The sequence below is a fragment of the Scyliorhinus torazame genome, chromosome 27 (genome assembly GCF_047496885.1).
Source record: "Scyliorhinus torazame isolate Kashiwa2021f chromosome 27, sScyTor2.1, whole genome shotgun sequence".
Taxonomy (NCBI): Eukaryota; Metazoa; Chordata; class Chondrichthyes; order Carcharhiniformes; family Scyliorhinidae; genus Scyliorhinus; species Scyliorhinus torazame.
Window position 1 is genome coordinate 39119041 of NC_092733.1, and position 22765 is coordinate 39141805.

A 22765-nucleotide genomic window follows, 5' to 3' on the forward strand; every position below is an offset into this window, starting at 1 on the left:
TGTGGAGCGAGGTCCGAGATTACTATCCACGTGGTGTTGAGCGCGGTCCAAGATTAACATCCTCGTGGTGTGGAACGTGGTCCGAGATTACTATCCACGTTGTGTGGAGCATGGTCCGAGATTACTATCCACGTGGTGTGGGGCGTGGTCCGAGATTACTATCCACGTTGTGTGGAGCGTGGTCCGAGATTACTATCCATGTGGTGTGGGGCGTGGTCCGAGATTACTATCCACGTGGTGTGGAGAGTGGTCAGAGATTACTCTCAACGTTGTGTGGATTGTGGTCCGAGATTACTATCCACGTGGTGTGGAGCGTGGTCCGAGATTACTATCCACGTGGTGTGGAGCGTGGTCCGAGATTACTATCCACGTGGTGTAGAGCGTGTTCCGAGATTACTATCCCCGTGGTGTGGAGTGTGGTCCGAGATTAGTATCCACGTGGTGTGGAGCGTGGTCCGAGATTACTATACACGTGGTGTGGAGCGTGGTCCGACAATACTATCCACGTTGTGTGGAGTGTGGTCCGAGATTACTATCCACGTGGTTTGGAGCGTGGTCCGAGAATACTATCCACGTCGTGTAGAGCGTGGTCCGAGACTACTATCCACATGGTGTGGAGCGTGGTCCGAGATTACTATCCACGGAGTGTGGAGCTGTGTCCGAGATTACTATCCACGTGGTGTGGAGCGTGGTCTGAGATTACTATCCACGTGGTCTGGTGCGTGGCCCGAGATTACTATCCACGTGTTGTAGAGCGTGGTCCGAGATTACTACCCACGTGGTGTGGAGCCTGGTCCGAGATTACTATCCACGGAGTGTGGAGCGTGGTCCGAGATTACTATCCACATGGTGTGGAGCGTGGTCTGAGATTACTATCCACGTGGAGTGGAGCGTGGTCCGAGATTACTATCCACGGACAGTGGAGCGTGAGCCGAGATTACTATCCACGTGGTGTAGAGCGTGGTCCGAGATTACAATCCACGTGGTGTGGAGCGTGGTCCGAGATTACTATCCACGTGGTGCGGACCGTGTTCCGAGATTACTCTCGACGTGGTGTGGGGGGTGGTCCGAGATTTCTATCCACGTGTTGTGGAACGTTGTCCGAGATTACTATCGCGGATTGTGGAGCGTGGTCCGAGATTACTCTCCACATGGTGTGGAGCGTGGTCCAAGATTACTGTTCACTTGGTGTGGAGCGTGGTCCGAGATTACTATCCACGTGGTGAGGAGCGTGGTCCGAGATTATTATCCCCGTGGGGTGGAGCGTGGTCCGAGAATGCTATCCCCGTTGTGTGGAGCGTGGTCTGAGATTACTATCCACGTGGTGTGGAGCGTGGTCCGAGATTACTATCCACGGAGTGGGGAGCGTGGTCTGAGATTACTATCCACACGGTTTGGAGCGTGGTCCGAGATTACTATCCACGTGGTGTGGAGCGTGGTCCGAGATTACTATCCCCGTGGTGTGGAGTGTGGTCCGAGATTAGTATCCACGTGGTGTGGAGCGTGGTCCGAGATTACTATACACGTGGTGTGGAGCATGGTCCGAGATTACTATCCCCGTGGTGTGGAGTGTGGTCCGAGATTACTATCCACGTGGTTTGGAGCGTGGTCCGAGATTACTATCCACGTGGTGTAGAGAGTGGTCCGAGATTACTATCCACGTGGTGTGGAGCGTGGTCCGAGATTACTATCCACGGAGTGTGGAGCGTGGTCCGAGATTACTATCCACGTGGTGTGGAGCGTGGTGCGAGATTACTATCCATGTGGTGTAGAGCTTGGTCCGAGATTACTATCCACGTGGTGTGGAGCGTGGTCCGAGATTACTATCCACGGACTGTGGAGCGTTGTCCGAGATTACTATCCACGTGGTGTGGAGCGTGGTCCGAGATTACTATGCACGTGGAGTGGAGCGTGGTCCGAGATTACTATCCACGTAGTGTAGAGCGTGGTCCGAGATTATTATCCACGTGGTGTGGAGCGTGGTCCGAGATTACTATCCACGTGGTGAGGAGCGTGATCCAAGATTACTATCCACGTGGTGTGGAGCGTGATCCGAGATTACTACCCACGTGGTGTGGAGCGTGGTCCGAGATTACTCTCCACGTGGTGTGGAGCGTGGTCCGAGATTACTATCCACGTGGTGTGGAGCGTGGTCCGAGATTACTCTCCACATGGTGTGAAACGTGGTCCGAGATTACTATCCACGTGGTGTGGAGCGTGGTCCGTGATTACTATCCACGTGGTGCGGAGCGTGGTCCGAGATTACTCTCCACGTGGTCTGGAGCGCGGTCCGAGATTACTCTCCACGTGATGTGGAGCGTGGTCTGAGATTACTGTCCACGTGGTGTGGAGCGTGGTCCGAGATTACTATCCACGTGGTGCGGAGCGTGTCCGAGATTACTATCCACGTGGTGTGGAGCGATGTCCGAGATTACTGTCCACGTGGTGTGGAGCGTGGTCCGAGATTACTATCCACGTGGTGTGGAGCGTGTCTGAGATTACTCTCCACGAGGTGTGGAGCGTGGTCCGATATTACTAACCACGTGGTGTGGAGCGTGGTCCGAGATTACTCTCCACGTGGTGTGGAACGTGGTCCGAGATTACAATCCACGTGGTGTGGAGCGTGGTCCGAGATTACTCTCCACGTGGTGTGGAGCGTGGTCCGAGATTACTATCCACGTGGTGTGGAGCGCGGTCCAAGATTAACATCCTCGTGGTGTGGAACGTGGTCCGAGATTACTATCCACGTTGTGTGGAGCATGGTCCGAGATTACTATCCACGTGGTGTTGGGCATGGTCCGAGATTACTATCCACGTTGTGTGGAGCGTGGTCCGAGATTACTATCCACGTGGTGTGGGGCGTGGTCCGAGATTACTATCCACGTGGTGTGGAGAGTGGTCAGAGATTACTCTCAACGTTGTGTGGATTGTGGTCCGAGATTACTATCCACGTGGTGTGGAGCGTGGTCCGAGATAACTATCCACGTGGTGTGGAGCGTGGTCCGAGATTACTATCCACGTGGTGTAGAGCGTGTTCCGAGATTACTATCCCCGTGGTGTGGAGTGTGGTCCGAGATTAGTATCCACGGAGTGTGGAGCGTGGTCCGAGATTACTATCCACGGAGTGTGCAGCGTGGTCCGAGATTACCCTCCATGTGGTGTGGAGCGTGGTCTGAGATTACTCTCCACGTGGTGTGGAACGTGGTCCGAGATTACAATCCACGTGGTGTGGAGCGTGGTCCAAGATTACTATCCACGTGGTGTGGAGCGTGGTCCAAGATTACTATCCACGTGGTGTGGAGCGTGGTCCAAGATTACCATCCACGTGGTTTGCAGCGTGTTCCGAGATGACTATTCACTGAGTGTGGAGCGTGGTCCAAGATTACTATCCACGTGGTGTGGAGCGTGATCCGAGATTACTATCCACGTGGTGTGGAGCGTGGTCCGAGATTACTCTCCACGTGGTGTGGTGCGTGGTCCGAGATTACTATCCACGTGGTGTGGAGCGTGGTCCGAGATTACTCTCCACGTGGTGTGGAACGTGGTCCGAGATTACTCTCCACGTGGTGTGGAAAGTGGTCCGAGATTACTATCCACGTGGTGTGGAGCGTGGTCCGTGATTGCTATCCACGTGGTGTGGCGCGTGGTCCGAGATTACTATCCACGTGGTGTGGTGCGTGGTCTGAAATTACTGTCCACGTGGTGTGGAGTGTGGTCCGAGATTACTCTCCACGTGGTCTGGAGCGTGGTCTGAGATTACTGTCCACGTGGTGTGGAGTGTGATCCGAGATTACTATCCACGTGGTGTGGAGCGTGGTCCGAGATTACTCTCCACGTGGTCTGGAGCGTGGTCTGAGATTACTGTCCACGTGGTGTGGAGTGTGGTCCGAGATTACTATCCACGTGGTCTGGAGCGTGGTCTGAGATTACTGTCCACGTGGTGTGGAGTGTGGTCCAAGATTACTATCCGCGTGGTGTGGAGCGTGGTCCGAGATTACTCTCCACGTGGTCTGGAGCGTGGTCTGAGATTACTGTCCACGTGGTGTGGAGTGTGGTCCGAGATTACTATCCACGTGGTGTGGAGCGTGTCCGAGATTACTATCCACGTGGTGTGGAGCGATGTCCGAGATTACTGTCCACGTGGTGTGGAGCGTGGTCAGTGATTACTATCCACGTGGTGTGGAGCGTGTCTGAGATTACTCTCCACGAGGTGTGGAGCGTGGTCCGAGATTACTAACCACGTGGTGTGGAGCGTGTCTGAGATTACTATCCACGTGGTGTGGAGCGTGGTCCGAGATTACTCTCCACGTGGTGTGGAACGTGGTCCCAGATTACAATCCACGTGGTGTGGAGCGTGGTCCGAGATTACTCTCCACGTGGTGTGGAGCGAGGTCCGAGATTACTATCCACGTGGTGTTGAGCGCGGTCCAAGATTAACATCCTCGTGGTGTGGAACGTGGTCCGAGATTACTATCCACGTTGTGTGGAGCATGGTCCGAGATTACTATCCACGTGGTGTGGGGCGTGGTCCGAGATTACTATCCACGTTGTGTGGAGCGTGGTCCGAGATTACTATCCATGTGGTGTGGGGCGTGGTCCGAGATTACTATCCACGTGGTGTGGAGAGTGGTCAGAGATTACTCTCAACGTTGTGTGGATTGTGGTCCGAGATTACTATCCACGTGGTGTGGAGCGTGGTCCGAGATTACTATCCACGTGGTGTGGAGCGTGGTCCGAGATTACTATCCACGTGGTGTAGAGCGTGTTCCGAGATTACTATCCCCGTGGTGTGGAGTGTGGTCCGAGATTAGTATCCACGTGGTGTGGAGCGTGGTCCGAGATTACTATACACGTGGTGTGGAGCGTGGTCCGACAATACTATCCACGTTGTGTGGAGTGTGGTCCGAGATTACTATCCACGTGGTTTGGAGCGTGGTCCGAGATTACTATCCACGTCGTGTAGAGCGTGGTCCGAGATTACTATCCACATGGTGTGGAGCGTGGTCCGAGATTACTATCCACGGAGTGTGGAGCTGTGTCCGAGATTACTATCCACGTGGTGTGGAGCGTGGTCTGAGATTACTATCCACGTGGTCTGGTGCGTGGCCCGAGATTACTATCCACGTGTTGTAGAGCGTGGTCCGAGATTACTATCCACGTGGTGTGGAGCCTGGTCCGAGATTACTATCCACGGAGTGTGGAGCGTGGTCCGAGATTACTATCCACATGGTGTGGAGCGTGGTCTGAGATTACTATCCACGTGGAGTGGAGCGTGGTCCGAGATTACTATCCACGGACAGTGGAGCGTGAGCCGAGATTACTATCCACGTGGTGTAGAGCGTGGTCCGAGATTACAATCCACGTGGTGTGGAGCGTGGTCCGAGATTACTATCCACGTGGTGCGGACCGTGTTCCGAGATTACTCTCGACGTGGTGTGGGGGGTGGTCCGAGATTTCTATCCACGTGTTGTGGAACGTTGTCCGAGATTACTATCGCGGATTGTGGAGCGTGGTCCGAGATTACTCTCCACATGGTGTGGAGCGTGGTCCAAGATTACTGTTCACTTGGTGTGGAGCGTGGTCCGGGATTACTATCCACGTGGTGAGGAGCGTGGTCCGAGATTATTATCCCCGTGGGGTGGAGCGTGGTCCGAGAATGCTATCCCCGTTGTGTGGAGCGTGGTCTGAGATTACTATCCACGTGGTGTGGAGCGTGGTCCGAGATTACTATCCACGGAGTGGGGAGCGTGGTCTGAGATTACTATCCACACGGTTTGGAGCGTGGTCCGAGATTACTATCCACGTGGTGTGGAGCGTGGTCCGAGATTACTATCCACGTGGTGTGGAGCGTGGTCCGAGATTACTATCCACGGAGTGTGGAGCGTGGTCCGAGATTACTATCCACGTGGTGTGGAGCGTGGTGCGAGATTACTATCCATGTGGTGTAGAGCTTGGTCCGAGATTACTATCCACGTGGTGTGGAGCGTGGTCCGAGATTACTATCCACGGACTGTGGAGCGTTGTCCGAGATTACTATCCACGTGGTGTGGAGCGTGGTCCGAGATTACTATCCCCGTGGTGTGGAGTGTGGTCCGAGATTAGTATCCACGTGGTGTGGAGCGTGGTCCGAGATTACTATACACGTGGTGTGGAGCATGGTCCGAGATTACTATCCCCGTGGTGTGGAGTGTGGTCCGAGATTACTATCCACGTGGTTTGGAGCGTGGTCCGAGATTACTATCCACGTGGTGTAGAGAGTGGTCCGAGATTACTATCCACGTGGTGTGGAGCGTGGTCCGAGATTACTATCCACGGAGTGTGGAGCGTGGTCCGAGATTACTATCCACGTGGTGTGGAGCGTGGTGCGAGATTACTATCCATGTGGTGTAGAGCTTGGTCCGAGATTACTATCCACGTGGTGTGGAGCGTGGTCCGAGATTACTATCCACGGACTGTGGAGCGTTGTCCGAGATTACTATCCACGTGGTGTGGAGCGTGGTCCGAGATTACTATGCACGTGGAGTGGAGCGTGGTCCGAGATTACTATCCACGTAGTGTAGAGCGTGGTCCGAGATTATTATCCACGTGGTGTGGAGCGTGGTCCGAGATTACTATCCACGTGGTGAGGAGCGTGATCCAAGATTACTATCCACGTGGTGTGGAGCGTGATCCGAGATTACTACCCACGTGGTGTGGAGCGTGGTCCGAGATTACTCTCCACGTGGTGTGGAGCGTGGTCCGAGATTACTATCCACGTGGTGTGGAGCGTGGTCCGAGATTACTCTCCACATGGTGTGAAACGTGGTCCGAGATTACTATCCACGTGGTGTGGAGCGTGGTCCGTGATTACTATCCACGTGGTGCGGAGCGTGGTCCGAGATTACTCTCCACGTGGTCTGGAGCGCGGTCCGAGATTACTCTCCACGTGATGTGGAGCGTGGTCTGAGATTACTGTCCACGTGGTGTGGAGCGTGGTCCGAGATTACTATCCACGTGGTGTGGAGCGTGTCCGAGATTACTATCCACGTGGTGTGGAGCGATGTCCGAGATTACTGTCCACGTGGTGTGGAGCGTGGTCCGAGATTACTATCCACGTGGTGTGGAGCGTGTCTGAGATTACTCTCCACGAGGTGTGGAGCGTGGTCCGATATTACTAACCACGTGGTGTGGAGCGTGGTCCGAGATTACTCTCCACGTGGTGTGGAACGTGGTCCGAGATTACAATCCACGTGGTGTGGAGCGTGGTCCGAGATTACTCTCCACGTGGTGTGGAGCGTGGTCCGAGATTACTATCCACGTGGTGTGGAGCGCGGTCCAAGATTAACATCCTCGTGGTGTGGAACGTGGTCCTAGATTACTATCCACGTTGTGTGGAGCATGGTCCGAGATTACTATCCACGTGGTGTTGGGCATGGTCCGAGATTACTATCCACGTTGTGTGGAGCGTGGTCCGCGATTACTATCCACGTGGTGTGGGGCGTGGTCCGAGATTACTATCCATGTGGTGTGGAGAGTGGTCAGAGATTACTCTCAACGTTGTGTGGATTGTGGTCCGAGATTACTATCCACGTGGTGTGGAGCGTGGTCCGAGATAACTATCCACGTGGTGTGGAGCGTGGTCCGAGATTACTATCCACGTGGTGTAGAGCGTGTTCCGAGATTACTATCCCCGTGGTGTGGAGTGTGGTCCGAGATTAGTATCCACGTGGTGTGGAGCGTGGTCCGAGATAACTATACACGTGTTGTGGAGCATGGTCCGAGAATACTATCCACGTGGTGTGGAGTGTGGTCCGAGATTACTATCCACGTGGTTTGGAGCGTGGTCCGAGATTACTATCCACGTCGTGTAGAGCGTGATCCGAGATTACTATCCACGTGGTGTGGAGCGTGGTCCGAGATTACTATCCACGGAGTGTGGAGCTGTGTCCGAGATTACTATCCACGTGTTGTGGAGCGTGGTCTGAGATTACTATCCACGTGGTGTGGTGCGTGGTCCGAGATTACTATCCACGTGGTGTAGAGCGTGGTCCGAGATTACTATCCACGTGGTGTGGAGCGTGGTCCGAGATTACTATCCACGGAGTGTGGAGCGTGGTCCGAGATTTCTATCCACATGGTGTGGAGCGTGGTCCGAGATTACTATCCACGTGGAGTGGAGCGTGGTCCGAGATTACTATCCACGGACAGTGGAGCGTGAGCCGAGATTACTATCCACGTGGTGTAGAGCGTGGTCCGAGATTACAATCCACGTGGTGTGGAGCGTGGTCCGAGATTACTATCCACGTGGTGCGGACCGTGTTCCGAGATTACTCTCGACGTGGTGTGGAGCGTGGTCCGAGATTACTATCCACATGGTGTGGAGCGTGGTCCAAGATTACTGTTCACTTGGTGTGGAGCGTAGTCCGAGATTACTATCCACGTGGTGAGGAGCGTGGTCCGAGATTATTATCCCCGTGGGGTGGAGCGTGGTCCGAGATTACTGTCCACGTGGTGTGGTGCGTGGTCCGAGATTACTGTCCACGTGGTGTGGTGCGTGGTCTGAGATTACTATCCACGTGGTGAGGAGCGTGACCCAAAATTACTATCCACGTGGTTAGGAGCGTGATCCGAGATTACTACCCACGTGGTGTGGAGCGTGGTCCGAGATTACTCTCCACGTGGTGTGGAGCGTGGTCCGAGATTACTATCCACGTGGTGTGGAGCGTGGTCCGAGATTACTCTCCACATGGTGTGAAACGTGGTCCGAGATTACTATCCACGTGGTGTGGAGCGTGGTCCGTGATTACTATCCACGTGGTGTGGAGCGTGGTCCGAGATTACTATCCACGTGGTCTGGAGCGCGGTCCGAGATTACTCTCCACGTGATGTGGAGCGTGGTCTGAGATTACTGTCCACGTGGTGTGGAGCGTGGTCCGAGATTACTATCCACGTGGTGTGGAGCGTGTCCGAGATTACTATCCACGTGGTGTGGAGCGATGTCCGAGATTACTGTCCACGTGGTGTGGAGCGTGGTCCGAGATTACTATCCATGTGGTGTGGAGCGTGTCTGAGATTACTCTCCACGAGGTGTGGAGCGTGGTCCGATATTACTAACCACGTGGTGTGGAGCGTGGTCCGAGATTACTCTCCACGTGGTGTGGAACGTGGTCCGAGATTACAATCCACGTGGTGAGGAGCGTGGTCCGAGATTACTCTCCACGTGGTGTGGATCGTGGTCCGAGATTACTATCCACGTGGTGTGGAGCGCGGTCCAAGATTAACATCCTCGTGGTGTGGAACGTGGTCCGAGATTACTATCCACGTTGTGTGGAGCATGGTCCGAGATTACTATCCACGTGGTGTGGGGCGTGGTCCGAGATTACTATCCACGTTGTGTGGATCGTGGTCCGAGATTACTATCCACGTGGTGTGGGGCGTGGTCCGAGATTACTATCCACGTGGTGTGGAGAGTGGTCAGAGATTACTCTCAATGTTGTGTGGATTGTGATCCGAGATTACTATCCACGTGGTGTGGAGCGTGGTCCGAAATAACTATCCACGTGGTGTGGAGCGTGGTCCGAGATTACTATCCACGTGGTGTAGAGCGTGTTCCGAGATTACTATCCCCGTGGTGTGGAGCGTGGTCCGAGATTACTATCCACGTCGTGTAGAGCGTGGTCCGAGATTACGATCCACGTGGTGTGGAGCGTGGTCCGAGATTACTATCCACGGAGTGTGGAGCTGTGTCCGAGATTACTATCCACGTGTTGTGGAGCGTGGTCTGAGATTACTATCCACGTGGTGTAGAGCGTGGTCCGAGATTACTATCCACGTGGTGTGGAGCGTGGTCCGAGATTACTATCCACGGAGTGTGGAGCGTGGTCCGAGATTTCTATCCACATGGTGTGGAGCGTGGTCTGAGATTACTATTCACGTGGAGTGGAGCGTGGTCCGAGATTACTATCCACGGACAGTGGAGCGTGAGCCGAGATTACTATCCACGTGGTGTAGAGCGTGGTCCGAAATTACAATCCACGTGGTGTGGAGCGTGGTCCGAGATTACTATCCACGTGGTGTGGAGCGTGGTCCGAGATTACTATCCACGTGGTGTGGAGCGTGGTCCGAGATTTCTATCCACGTGTTGTGGAACGTTGTCCGAGATTACTATCGCGGATTGTGGAGCGTGGTCCGAGATTACTATCCACATGGTGTGGAGCGTGGTCCAAGATTACTGTTCACTTGGTGTGGAGCGTGGTCCGAGATTACTATCCACGTGGTGAGGAGCGTGGTCCGAGATTATTATCCCCGTGGGGTGGAGCGTGGTCCGAGAATGCTATCCCCGTTGTGTGGAGCGTGATCTGAGATTACTATCCACGTGGTGTGGTGCGTGGTCCGAGATTACTATCCACGGAGTGGGGAGCGTGGTCTGAGATTACTATCCACACGGTTTGGAGCGTGGTCCGAGATTACTATCCACGTGGTGTGGAGCGTGGTCCGAGATTACTATCCCCGTGGTGTGGAGTGTGGTCCGAGATTAGTATCCACGTGATGTGGAGCGTGGTCCGAGATTACTATACACGTGGTGTGGAGCATGGTCCGAGATTACTATCCCCGTGGTGTGGAGTGTGGTCCGAGATTACTATCCACGTGGTTTGGAGCGTGGTCCGAGATTACTATCCACGTGGTGTCGAGAGTGGTCCGAGATTACTATCCACGTGGTGTGGAGCGTGGTCCGAGATTACTATCCACGGAGTGTGGAGCGTGGTCCGAGATTACTATCCACGTGGTGTGGAGCGTGGTGCGAGATTACTATCCATGTGGTGTAGAGCTTGGTCCGAGATTACTATCCACGTGGTGTGGAGCGTGGTCCGAGATTACTATCCAAGGAGTGTGGAGCGTTGTCCGAGATTACTATCCACGTGGTGTGGAGCGTGGTCCGAGATTACTATGCACGTGGAGTGGAGCGTGGTCCGAGATTACTATCCACGTAGTGTAGAGCGTGGTCCGAGATTATTATCCACGTGGTGTGGAGCGTGGTCCGAGATTACTATCCACGTGGTGAGGAGCGTGATCCAAGATTACTATCCACGTAGTGTGGAGCGTGATCTGAGATTACTACCCACGTGGTGTGGAGCGTGGTCCGAGATTACTCTCCACGTGGTGTGGAGCGTGGTCCGAGATTACTATCCACGTGGTGTGGAGCCTGGTCCGAGATTACTCCCCACATGGTGTGGAACGTGGTCCGAGATTACTATCCACGTGGTGTGGAGCGTGGTCCGTGATTACTATCCACGTGGTGTGGAGCGTGGTCCGAGATTACTCTCCACGTGGTCTGGAGCGCGGTCCGAGATTACTCTCCACGTGATGTGGAGCGTGGTCTGAGATTACTGTCCACGTGGTGTGGAGCGTGGTCCGAGATTACTATCCACGTGGTGTGGAGCGTGTCCGAGATTACTATCCACGTGGTGTGGAGCGATGTCCGAGATTACTGTCCACGTGGTGTGGAGCGTGGTCCGAGATTACTATCCACGTGTTGTGGAGCGTGTCTGAGATTACTCTCCACGAGGTGTGGAGCGTGGTCCGATATTACTAACCACGTGGTGTGGAGCGTGGTCCGAGATTACTCTCCACGTGGTGTGGAACGTGGTCCGAGATTACAATCCACGTGGTGTGGAGCGTGGTCCGAGATTACTCTCCACGTGGTTTGGAGCGTGGTCCGAGATTACTATCCACGTGGTGTGGAGCGCGGTCCAAGATTAACATCCTCGTGGTGTGGAACGTGGTCCGAGATTACAATCCACGTTGTGTGGAGCATGGTCTGAGATTACTATCCACGTGGTGTGGGGCGTGTCCGAGATTACTATCCACGTTGTGTGGAGCGTCGTCCGAGATTACTATCCATGTGGTGTGGGGCGTGGTCCGAGATTACTATCCACGTGGTGTGGAGCGTGGTCCGAGATTACTCTCAACATTGTGTGGAGCGTGGTCCGAGATTACTATCCACGTGGTGTGGAGCGTGTCCGAGATTACTATCCACGTGGTGTGGAGCGATGTCCGAGATTACTGTCCACGTGGTGTGGAGCGTGGTCCGAGATTACTATCCACGTGTTGTGGAGCGTGTCTGAGATTACTCTCCACGAGGTGTGGAGCGTGGTCCGATATTACTAACCACGTGGTGTGGAGCGTGGTCCGAGATTACTCTCCACGTGGTGTGGAACGTGGTCCGAGATTACAATCCACGTGGTGTGGAGCGTGGTCCGAGATTACTCTCCACGTGGTTTGGAGCGTGGTCCGAGATTACTATCCACGTGGTGTGGAGCGCGATCCAAGATTAACATCCTCGTGGTGTGGAACGTGGTCCGAGATTACAATCCACGTTGTGTGGAGCATGGTCTGAGATTACTATCCACGTGGTGTGGGGCGTGTCCGAGATTACTATCCACGTTGTGTGGAGCGTCGTCCGAGATTACTATCCATGTGGTGTGGGGCGTGGTCCGAGATTACTATCCACGTGGTGTGGAGCGTGGTCCGAGATTACTCTCAACATTGTGTGGATTGTGGTCCGAGATTACTATCCACGTGGTGTGGAGCGTGGTCCGTGATTACTATCCACGTGGTGTGGAGCGTGGTCCGAGATTACTATCCACGTGGTGTGGAGCGTGGTCCGAGATTACTATCCACGTGGTGTGGAGCGTGGTCCGAGATTACTATCCACGTGGTGTGGAGCGTGGTCCGAGATTACTCTCCACGTGGTGTGGAACGTGGTCCCAGATTACAATCCACGTGGTGTGGAGCGTGGTCGGAGATTACTCTCCACGTGGTGTGGAGCGAGGTCCGAGATTACTATCCACGTGGTGTGGAGCGCGGTCCAAGATTAACATCCTCGTGGTGTGGAACGTGGTCCGAGATTACTATCCACGTTGTGTGGAGCATGGTCCGAGATTACTATCCACGTGGTGTGGGGCGTGGTCCGAGATCACTATCCACGTTGTGTGGAGCGTGGTCCGAGATTACTATCCACGTGGTGTGGGGCGTGGTCCGAGATTACTATCCACGTGGTGTGGAGAGTGGTCCGATATTACTCTCAACGTTGTGTGGATTGTGGTCCAAGATTACTATCCACGTGGTGTGGAGCGTGGTCCGAGATTACTATCCACGTGGTGTAGAGCGTGTTCCGAGATTACTATCCCCGTGGTGTGGAGCGTCGTCCGAGACTACTATCCACGTGGTGTAGAGCGTGTTCCGAGATTACTATCCCCGTGGTGTGGAGCGTGGTCCGAGAATACTATCCACGTGGTGTGGAGTGTGGTCCGAGATTACTATCCACGTGGTTTGGAGCGTGGTCCGAGATTACTATCCACGTCGTGTAGAGCGTGGTCCGAGATTACTATCCACGTGGTGTGGAGCGTGGTCCGAGATTACTATCCCCGTGGTGTGGGGCGTGGTCCGAGATTAGTATCCACGTGGTGTGGAGCGTGGTGCGAAATTACTATCCATGTGGTGTAGAGCTTGGTCCGAGATTACTATCCACGTGGTGTGGAGCGTGGTCCGAGATTACTATCCACGGACTGTGGAGCGTTGTCCGAGATTACTATCCACGTGCTGTGGAGCGTGGTCCGAGATTACTATGCACGTGGAGTGCAGCGTGGTCCGAGATTACTATCCACGTAGTGTCGAGCGTGGTCCGAGATTATTATCCACGTGGTGTGGAGCGTGGTCCGAGATTACTATCCACGTGGTGAGGAGCGTGGTCCAAGAATACTATCCACGTGGTGTGGAGCGTGATCCGAGATTACTACCCACGTGGTGTGGAGCGTGGTCCGAGATTACTCTCCACGTGGTGTGGAGCGTGGTCCGAGATTACTATCCACGTGGTGTGGAGCGTGGTCCGAGATTACTCTCCACATGGTGTGGAACGTGGTCCGAGATTACTATCCACGTGGTGTGGAGCGTGGTTCGTGATTACTATCCACGTGGTGTGGAGCGTGGTAGGATATTACTCTCCACGTGGTCTGGAGCGCGGTCCGAGATTACTCTCCACGTGATGTGGAGCGTGGTCTGAGATTACTGTCCACGTGGTGTGGAGCGTGGTCCGAGATTACTATCCACGTGGTGTGGAGCGTGTCCGAGATTACTATCCACGTGGTGTGGAGCGATGTCCGAGATTACTGTCCACGTGGTGTGGAGCGTGGTCCGAGATTACTATCCACGTGGTGTGGAGCGTGTCTGAGTTAACTCTCCACGAGGTGTGGAGCGTGGTCCGAGATTACTAACCGCGTGGTGTGGAGCGTGGTCCGAGATTACTCTCCACGTGGTGTGGAACGTGGTCCGAGATTACAATCCACGTGGTGTGGAGCGTGGTCCGAGATTACTCTCCACGTGGTGTGGAGCGTGGTCCGAGATTACTATCCACGTGGTGTGGAGCGCGGTCCAAGATTAACATCCTCGTGGTGTGGAACGTGGTCCGAGATTACTATCCACGTTGTGTGGAGCATGGTCCGAGATTACTATCCACGTGGTGTGGGGCGTGGTCCGAGATTACTATCCACGTTGTGTGGAGCGTCGTCCGAGATTACTATCCATGTGGTGTGGGGCGTGGTCCGAGATTACTATCCACGTGGTGTGGAGCGTGGTCCGAGATTACTCTCAACATTGTGTGGATTGTGGTCCGAGATTACTATCCACGTGGTGTGGAGCGTGGTCCGAGATTACTACCCACCTGGTGTGGAGTGTGGTCCGAGATTACTATCCACGTGGTGTGGAGCGTGGTCCGAGATTACTATCCACGTGTTGTGGAGCGTGGTCCCAGATTACAATCCACGTGGTGTGGAGCGTGGTCCGAGATTACTCTCCACGTGGTGTGGAGCGAGGTCCGAGATTACTATCCACGTGGTGTGGAGCGCGGTCCAAGATTAACATCCACGTTGTGTGGAGCGAGGTCCGAGATTACTATCCACGTGGTGTGGGGCGTGGTCCGAGATTACTATCCACGTGGTGTGGAGAGTGGTCCGAGATTACTCTCAACGTTGTGTGGATTGTGGTCCGAGATTACTATGCACGTGGTGTGGAGCGTGGTCCGAGATTACTATCCACGTGGTCTGGAGCGCGGTCCGAGATTACTCTCCACGTGATGTGGAGCGTGGTCTGAGATTACTGTCCACGTGGTGTGGAGCGTGGTCCGAGATTACTATCCACGTGGTGTGGAGCGTGTCCGAGATTACTATCCACGTGGTGTGGAGCGATGTCCGATATTACTGTCCACGTGGTGTGGAGCGTGGTCCGAGATTACTATCCACGTGTTGTGGAGCGTGTCTGAGATTACTCTCCACGAGGTGTGGAGCGTGGTCCGATATTACGAACCACGTGGTGTGGAGCGTGGTCCGAGATTACTCTCCACGTGGTGTGGAACGTGGTCCGAGATTACAATCCACGTGGTGTGGAGCGTGGTCCGAGATTACTCTCCACGTGGTTTGGAGCGTGGTCCGAGATTACTATCCACGTGGTGTGGAGCGCGGTCCAAGATTAACATCCTCGTGGTGTGGAACGTGGTCCGAGATTACTATCCACGTTGTGTGGAGCATGGTCCGAGATTACTATCCACGTGGTGTGGGGCGTGTCCGAGATTACTATCCACGTTGTGTGGAGCGTCGTCCGAGATTACTATCCATGTGGTGTGGGGCGTGGTCCGAGATTACTATCCACGTGGTGTGGAGCGTGGTCCGAGATTGCTCTCAACATTGTGTGGATTGTGGTCCGAGATTACTATCCACGTGGTGTGGAGCATGGTCCGAGATTACTATCCACGTGGTGTGGAGCGTGGTCCGAGATTACTATCCACGTGGTGTGGAGCGTGGTCCGAGATTACTCTCCACGTGGTGTGGAACGTGGTCCCAGATTACAATCCACGTGGTGTGGAGCGTGGTCGGAGATTACTCTCCACGTGGTGTGGAGCGTGGTCCGAGATTACTATCCACGGAGTATGGAGCGTGGTCCGAGATTACTATCCACGTGGTGTGGAGCGTGGTGTGAGATTACTATCCATGTGGTGTAGAGCTTGGTCCGAGATTACTATCCACGTGCTGTGGAGCGTGGTCCGAGATTACTATCCACGGACTGTGGAGCGTTGTCCGAGATTACTATCCACGTGCTGTGGAGCGTGGTCCGAGATTACTATGCACGTGGAGTGCAGCGTGGTCCGAGATTATTATCCACGTGGTGTGGAGCGTGGTCCGAGATTACTATCCACGTGGTTAGGAGCGTGGTCCAAGATTACTATCCACGTGGTGTGGAGCGTGATCCGAGATTACTACCCACGTGGTGTGGAGCGTGGTCCGAGATTACTCTCCACGTGGTGTGGAGCGTGGTCCGAGATTACTATCCACGTGGTGTGGAGCGTGGTCCGTGATTACTATCCACGTGGTGTGGAGCGTGGTCCGAGATTACTCTCCACGTGGTCTGGAGCGCGGTCCGAGATTACTATCCACGTGGTGAGGAGCGTGGTCCAAGATTACTATCCACGTGGTGTGGAGCGTGATCCGAGATTACTACACACGTGGTGTGGAGCGTGGTCCGAGATTACTCTCCACGTGGTGTGGAGCGTGGTCCGAGATTACTATCCACGTGGTGTGGAGCGTGGTCCGTGATTACTATCCACGTGGTGTGGAGCGTGGTCCGAGATTACTCTCCACGTGGTCTGGAGCGCGGTCCGAGATTACTCTCCACGTGATGTGGAGCGTGGTCTGAGCTTACTGTCCACGTGGTGTGGAGCGTGGTCCGAGATTACTATCCACGTGGTGTGGAGCGTGTCCGAGATTACTATCCACGTGGTGTGGAGCGATGTCCGAGATTACTGTCCACGTGGTGTGGAGCGTGGTCCGAGATTACTAACCGCGTGGTGTGGAGCGTGGTCCGAGATTACTCTCCACGTGGTGTGGAACGTGGTCCGAGATTACAATCCATGTGGTGTGGAGCGTGGTCCGAGATTACTCTCCACGTGGTGTGGAGCGTGGTCCGAGATTACTATCCACGTGGTGTGGAGCGCGGTCCAAGATTAACATCCTGGTGGTGTGGAACGTGGTCCGAGAATACTATCCACGTTGTGTGGAGCATGGTCCGAGATTACTATCCACGTGGTGTGGGGCGTGGTCCGAGATTACTATCCACGTTGTGTGGAGCGTCGTCCGAGATTACTATCCATGTGGTGTGGGGCGTGGTCCGAGATTACTATCCACGTGGTGTGGAGCGTGGTCCGAGATTACTCTCAACATTGTGTGGATTGTGGTCCGAGATTACTATCCACGTGGTGTGGAGCGTGGTCCGAGATTACTACCCACGTGGTGTGGAGCGTGGTCCGAGATTACTATCCACGTGGTGTGGAGCGTGGTCCGAGATTACTATCCACGTGGTGTGGAGCGTGGTCCCAGATTACAATCCACGTGGTGTGGAGCGTGGTCCGAGATTACTCTCCACGTGGTGTGGAGCGAGGTCCGAGATTACTATCCACGTGGTGTGGAGCGCGGTCCAAGATTAACATCCTCGTGGTGTGGAACGTGGTCCGAGATTACTATCCACGTTGTGTGGAGCATGGTCCGAGATTACTATCCACGTGGTGTGGGGCGTGGTCCGAGATTACTATCCACGTTGTGTGGAGCGAGGTCCGAGATTACTATCCACGTGGTGTGGGGCGTGGTCCGAGATTACTATCCACGTGGTGTGGAGAGTGGTCCGAGATTACTCTCAACGTTGTGTGGATTGTGGTCCGAGATTACTATGCACGTGGTGTGGAGCGTGGTCCGAGATTACTATGCACGTGGTGTGGAGCGTGGTCCGAGATTACGATCCACGTGGTGTGGAGCGTTGTCCGAGATTACTATCCACGTGGTGTAGAGCGTGTTCCGAGATTACTATCCCCTAGGTGTGGAGTGTGGTGCGAGATAAGTATCCACGTGGTGTGGAGCGTGGTCCGAGAATACTATCCACGTGGTGTGGAGCGTGTTCCGAGAATACTATCCACGTGGTGTGGAGTGTGGTCCGAGATTACTATCCATGTGGTTTGGAGCGTGGTCCGAGATTACTATCCACGTCGTGTTGAGCGTGGTCCGAGACTACTATCCACGTGGTGTGGAGCGTGGTCCGAGATTACTATCCACGGAGTGTGGAGCTGTGTCCGAGATTACTATCCACGTGGTGTGGAGCGTGGTCCGAGATCACTATCCACGTGGTGTAGAGCGTGGTCCGAGATTACAATCCACGTGGTGTGGAGCGTGGTCCGAGATTACTATCCACGGAGTGTGGAGCGTGGTCCGAGATTACTATCCACATGGTGTGGAGCGTGGTCTGAGATTACTATCCACGTGGAGTGGAGCGTGGTCCGAGATTACTATCCACGGACAGTGGAGCGTGAGCCGAGATTACTATTCACGTGGTGTAGAGCGTGGTCCGAGATTACAATCCACGTGGTGTTGAGCGTGGTCCGAGATTACTATCCACGTGGTGCGGACCGTGTTCCGAGATTACTCTCGACGTGGTGTGGAGCGTGGTCCGAGAATGCAATCCCCGTTGTGTTGAGCGTGGTCTGAGATTACTATCCACTTGGTGTGGTGCGTGGTCCGAGATTACTATCCACGGAGTGGGGAGCGTGGTCTGAGATTACTATCCACACGGTTTGGAGCGTGGTCCGAGATTACTATCCACGTGGTGTGGAGCGTGGTCCGAGATTACTATCCCCGTGGTGTGGAGTGTGGTCCGAGATTAGTATCCACGTGGTGTGGAGCGTGGTCCGAGATTACTATACACGTGGTGTGGAGCATGGTCCGAGATTACTATCCCCGTGGTTTGGAGTGTGGTCCGAGATTACTATCCACGTGGTGTGGAGCGTGATCCGAGATTACTACCCACGTGGTGTGGAGCGTGGTCCGAGATTACTCTCCACGTGGTGTGGAGCGTGGTCCGAGATTACTATCCACGTGGTGTGGAGCGTGGTCCGAGATTACTCTCCACATGGTGTGGAACGTGGTCCGAGATTACTATCCACGTGGTGTGGAGCGTTGTCCGTGATTACTATCCAAATGGTGTGGAGCGTCGTCCGAGATTACTCTCCACGTGGTCTGGATCGCGGTCCGCGATTACTCTCCACGTGATGTGGAGCGTGGTCCGTGATTACTATCCACTTGGTGTGGAGCGTGGTACCAGATTACAATCCACGTGGTGTGGAGCGTGGTCCGAGATTACTCTCCACGTGGTGTGGAGCGAGGTCCGAGATTACTATCCACGTGGTGTGGAGCGCGGTCCAAGATAAGTATCCACGTGGTGTGGAGCGTGGTCCGAGATTACTATTCACGTGGTGTGGAGCGTGGTCCGAGAATACTATCCACGTGGTGTGGAGAGTGGTCCGAGATTACTCTCAACGTTGTGTGGATTGTGGTCCGAGATTACTATGCACGTGGTGTGGAGCGTGGTCCGAGATTACTATCCACGTGGTGTGGAGCGTGGTCCGAGATTACTATCCACGTGGTGTAGAGCGTGTTCCGAGATTACTATCCCCGTGGTGTGGAGTGTGGTCCGAGATAAGTATCCACGTGGTGTGGAGCGTGGTCCGAGATTACTATCCACGTGGTGTGGAGCGTGGTCCGAGAATACTATCCACGTGGTGTGGAGTGTGGTCCGAGATTACTATCCACGTGGTTTGGAGCGTGGTCCGAGATTACTATCCACGTCGTGTAGAGCGTGGTCCGAGATTACTATCCACGTGGTGTGGAGCGTGGTCCGAGATTACTATCCACGGAGTGTGGAGCTGTGTCCGAGATTACTATCCACGTGGTGTGGAGCGTGGTCCGAGATCACTATCCACGTGGTGTAGAGCGTGGTCCGAGATTACTATCCACGTGGTGTGGAGCGTGGTCCGAGATTACTATCCACGGAGTGTGGAGCGTGGTCCGAGATTACTATCCACATGGTGTGGAGCGTGGTCTGAGATTACTATCCACGTGGAGTGGAGCGTGGTCCGAGATTACTATCCACGGACAGTGGAGCGTGAGCCGAGATTACTATCCACGTGGTGTAGAGCGTGGTCCGAGATTACAATCCACGTGGTGTTGAGCGTGGTCCGAGATTACTATCCACGTGGTGCGGACCGTGTTCCGAGATTACTCTCGACGTGGTGTGGAGCGTGGTCCGAGAATGCTATCCCCGTTGTGTGGAGCGTGGTCTGAGATTACTATCCACTTGGTGTGGTGCGTGGTCCGAGATTACTATCCACGGAGTGGGGAGCGTGGTCTGAGATTACTATCCACACGGTTTGGAGCGTGGTCCGAGATTACTATCCACGTGGTGTGGAGCGTGGTCCGAGATTACTATCCCCGTGGTGTGGAGTGTGGTCCGAGATTAGTATCCACGTGGTGTGGAGCGTGGTCCCAGATTACTATACACGTGGTGTGGAGCATGGTCCGAGATTACTATCCCCGTGGTGTGGAGTGTGGTCCGAGATTACTATCCACGTGGTGTGGAGCGTGATCCGAGATTACTACCCACGTGGTGTGGAGCGTGGTCCGAGATTACTCTCCACGTGGTGTGGAGCGTGGTCCGAGATTACTCTCCACATGGCGTGGAACGTGGTCCGAGATTACTATCCACGTGGTGTGGAGCGTGGTCCGTGATTACTATCCACGTGGTGTGGAGCGTTGTCCGAGATTACTCTCCACGTGGTCTGGAGCGCGGTCCGAGATTACTCTCCACGTGATGTGGAGCGTGGTCTGAGATTACTGTCCACGTGGTGTGGAGCGTGGTCCGAGATTACTATCCACGTGGTGTGGAGCGTGTCCGAGATTACTATGCACGTGGTGTGGAGCGTGGTCCGAGATTACTATCCATGTGGTGTGGAGCGTGGTCCCAGATTATAATCCACGTGGTGTGGAGCGTGGTCCGAGATTACTCTCCACATGGTGTGGAGCGAGGTCCGAGATTACTATCCACGTGGTGTGGAGCGCGGTCCAAGATTAACATCCTCGTGGTGTGGAACGTGGTCCGAGATTACTATCCACGTTGTGTGGAGCATGGTCCGAGATTACTATCCACGTGGTGTGGGGCGTGGTCCGAGATTACTATCCAAGTTGTGTGGAGCGAGGTCCGAGATTACTATCCACGTGGTGTGGGGCGTGGTCCGAGATTACTATCCACGTGGTGTGGAGAGTGGTCCGAGATTACTCTCAACGTTGTGTGAATTGTGGTCCGAGATTACTATGCAAGTGGTGTGGAGCGTGGTCCGAGATTACTATCCACGTGGTGTGTAGCGTGGTCCGAGATTACTATCCACGTGGTGTAGAGCGTGTTCCGAGATTACTATCCCCGTGGTGTGGAGTGTGGTCCGAGATTAGTATCCACGTGGTGTGGAGCGTGGTCCGAGATTACTATCCACGTGGTGTGGAGCGTGGTCCGAGAATACTATCCACGTGGTGGGGAGTGTGGTCCGAGATTACTATCCAAGTGGTTTGGAGCGTGGTCCGAGATTACTATCCACGTCGTGTAGAGCGTGGTCCGAGATTACTATCCACGTGTTGTGGAGCGTGGTCCGAGATTACTATCCACGGAGTGTGGAGCTGTGTCCGAGATTACTATCCACGTGGTGTAGAGCGTGGTCCGAGATTACAATCCACGTGGTGTTGAGCGTGGTCCGAGATTACTATCCACGTGGTGCGGACCGTGTTCCGAGATTACTCTCGACGTGGTGTGGAGCATGGTCCGAGAATGCTATCCCCGTTGTGTGGAGCGTGGTCTGAGATTACTATCCACTTGGTGCGGTGCGTGGTCCGAGATTACTATCCACGGAGTGGGGAGCGTGGTCTGAGATTACTATCGACACGGTTTGGAGCGTGGTCCGAGATTACTATCCACGTGGTGTGGAGCGTGGTCCGAGATTACTATCCCCGTGGTGTGGAGTGTGGTCCGAGATTAGTATCCACGTGGTGTGGAGCGTGGTCCGAGATTACTATACACGTGGTGTGGAGCATGGTCCGAGATTACTATCCCCGTGGTGTGGAGTGTGGTCCGAGATTACTATCCACGTGGTGTGGAGCGTGATCCGAGATTACTACCCACGTGGTGTGGAGCGTGGTCCGAGATTACTCTCCACGTGGTGTGGAGCGTGGTCCGAGATTACTCTCCACATGGCGTGGAACGTGGTCCGAGATTACTATCCACGTGGTGTGGAGCGTGGTCCGTGATTACTATCCACGTGGTGTGGAGCGTGGTCCGAGATTACTCTCCACGTGGTCTGGAGCGCGGTCCGAGATTACTCTCCACGTGATGTGGAGCGTGGTCTGAGATTACAGTCCACGTGGTGTGGAGCGTGGTCCGAGATTACTCTCCACATGGCGTGGAACGTGGTCCGAGATTACTATCCACGTGGTGTGGAGCGTGGTCCGTGATTACTATCCACGTGGTGTGGAGCGTGGTCCGAGATTACTCTCCACGTGGTCTGGAGCGCGGTCCGAGATTACTCTCCACGTGATGTGGAGCGTGGTCTGAGATTACTGTCCACGTGGTGTGGAGCGTGGTCCGAGATTACTATCCACGTGGTGTGGAGCGTGTCCGAGATTACTATCCACGTGGTGTGGAGCGTGGTCCGAGATTACTATCCACGTGGTGTGGAGCGTGGTCCCAGATTATAATCCACGTGGTGTGGAGCGTGGTCCGAGATTACTCTCCACATGGTGTGGAGCGAGGTCCGAGATTACTATCCACGTGGTGTGGAGCGCGGTCCAAGATTAACATCCTCGTGGTGTGGAACGTG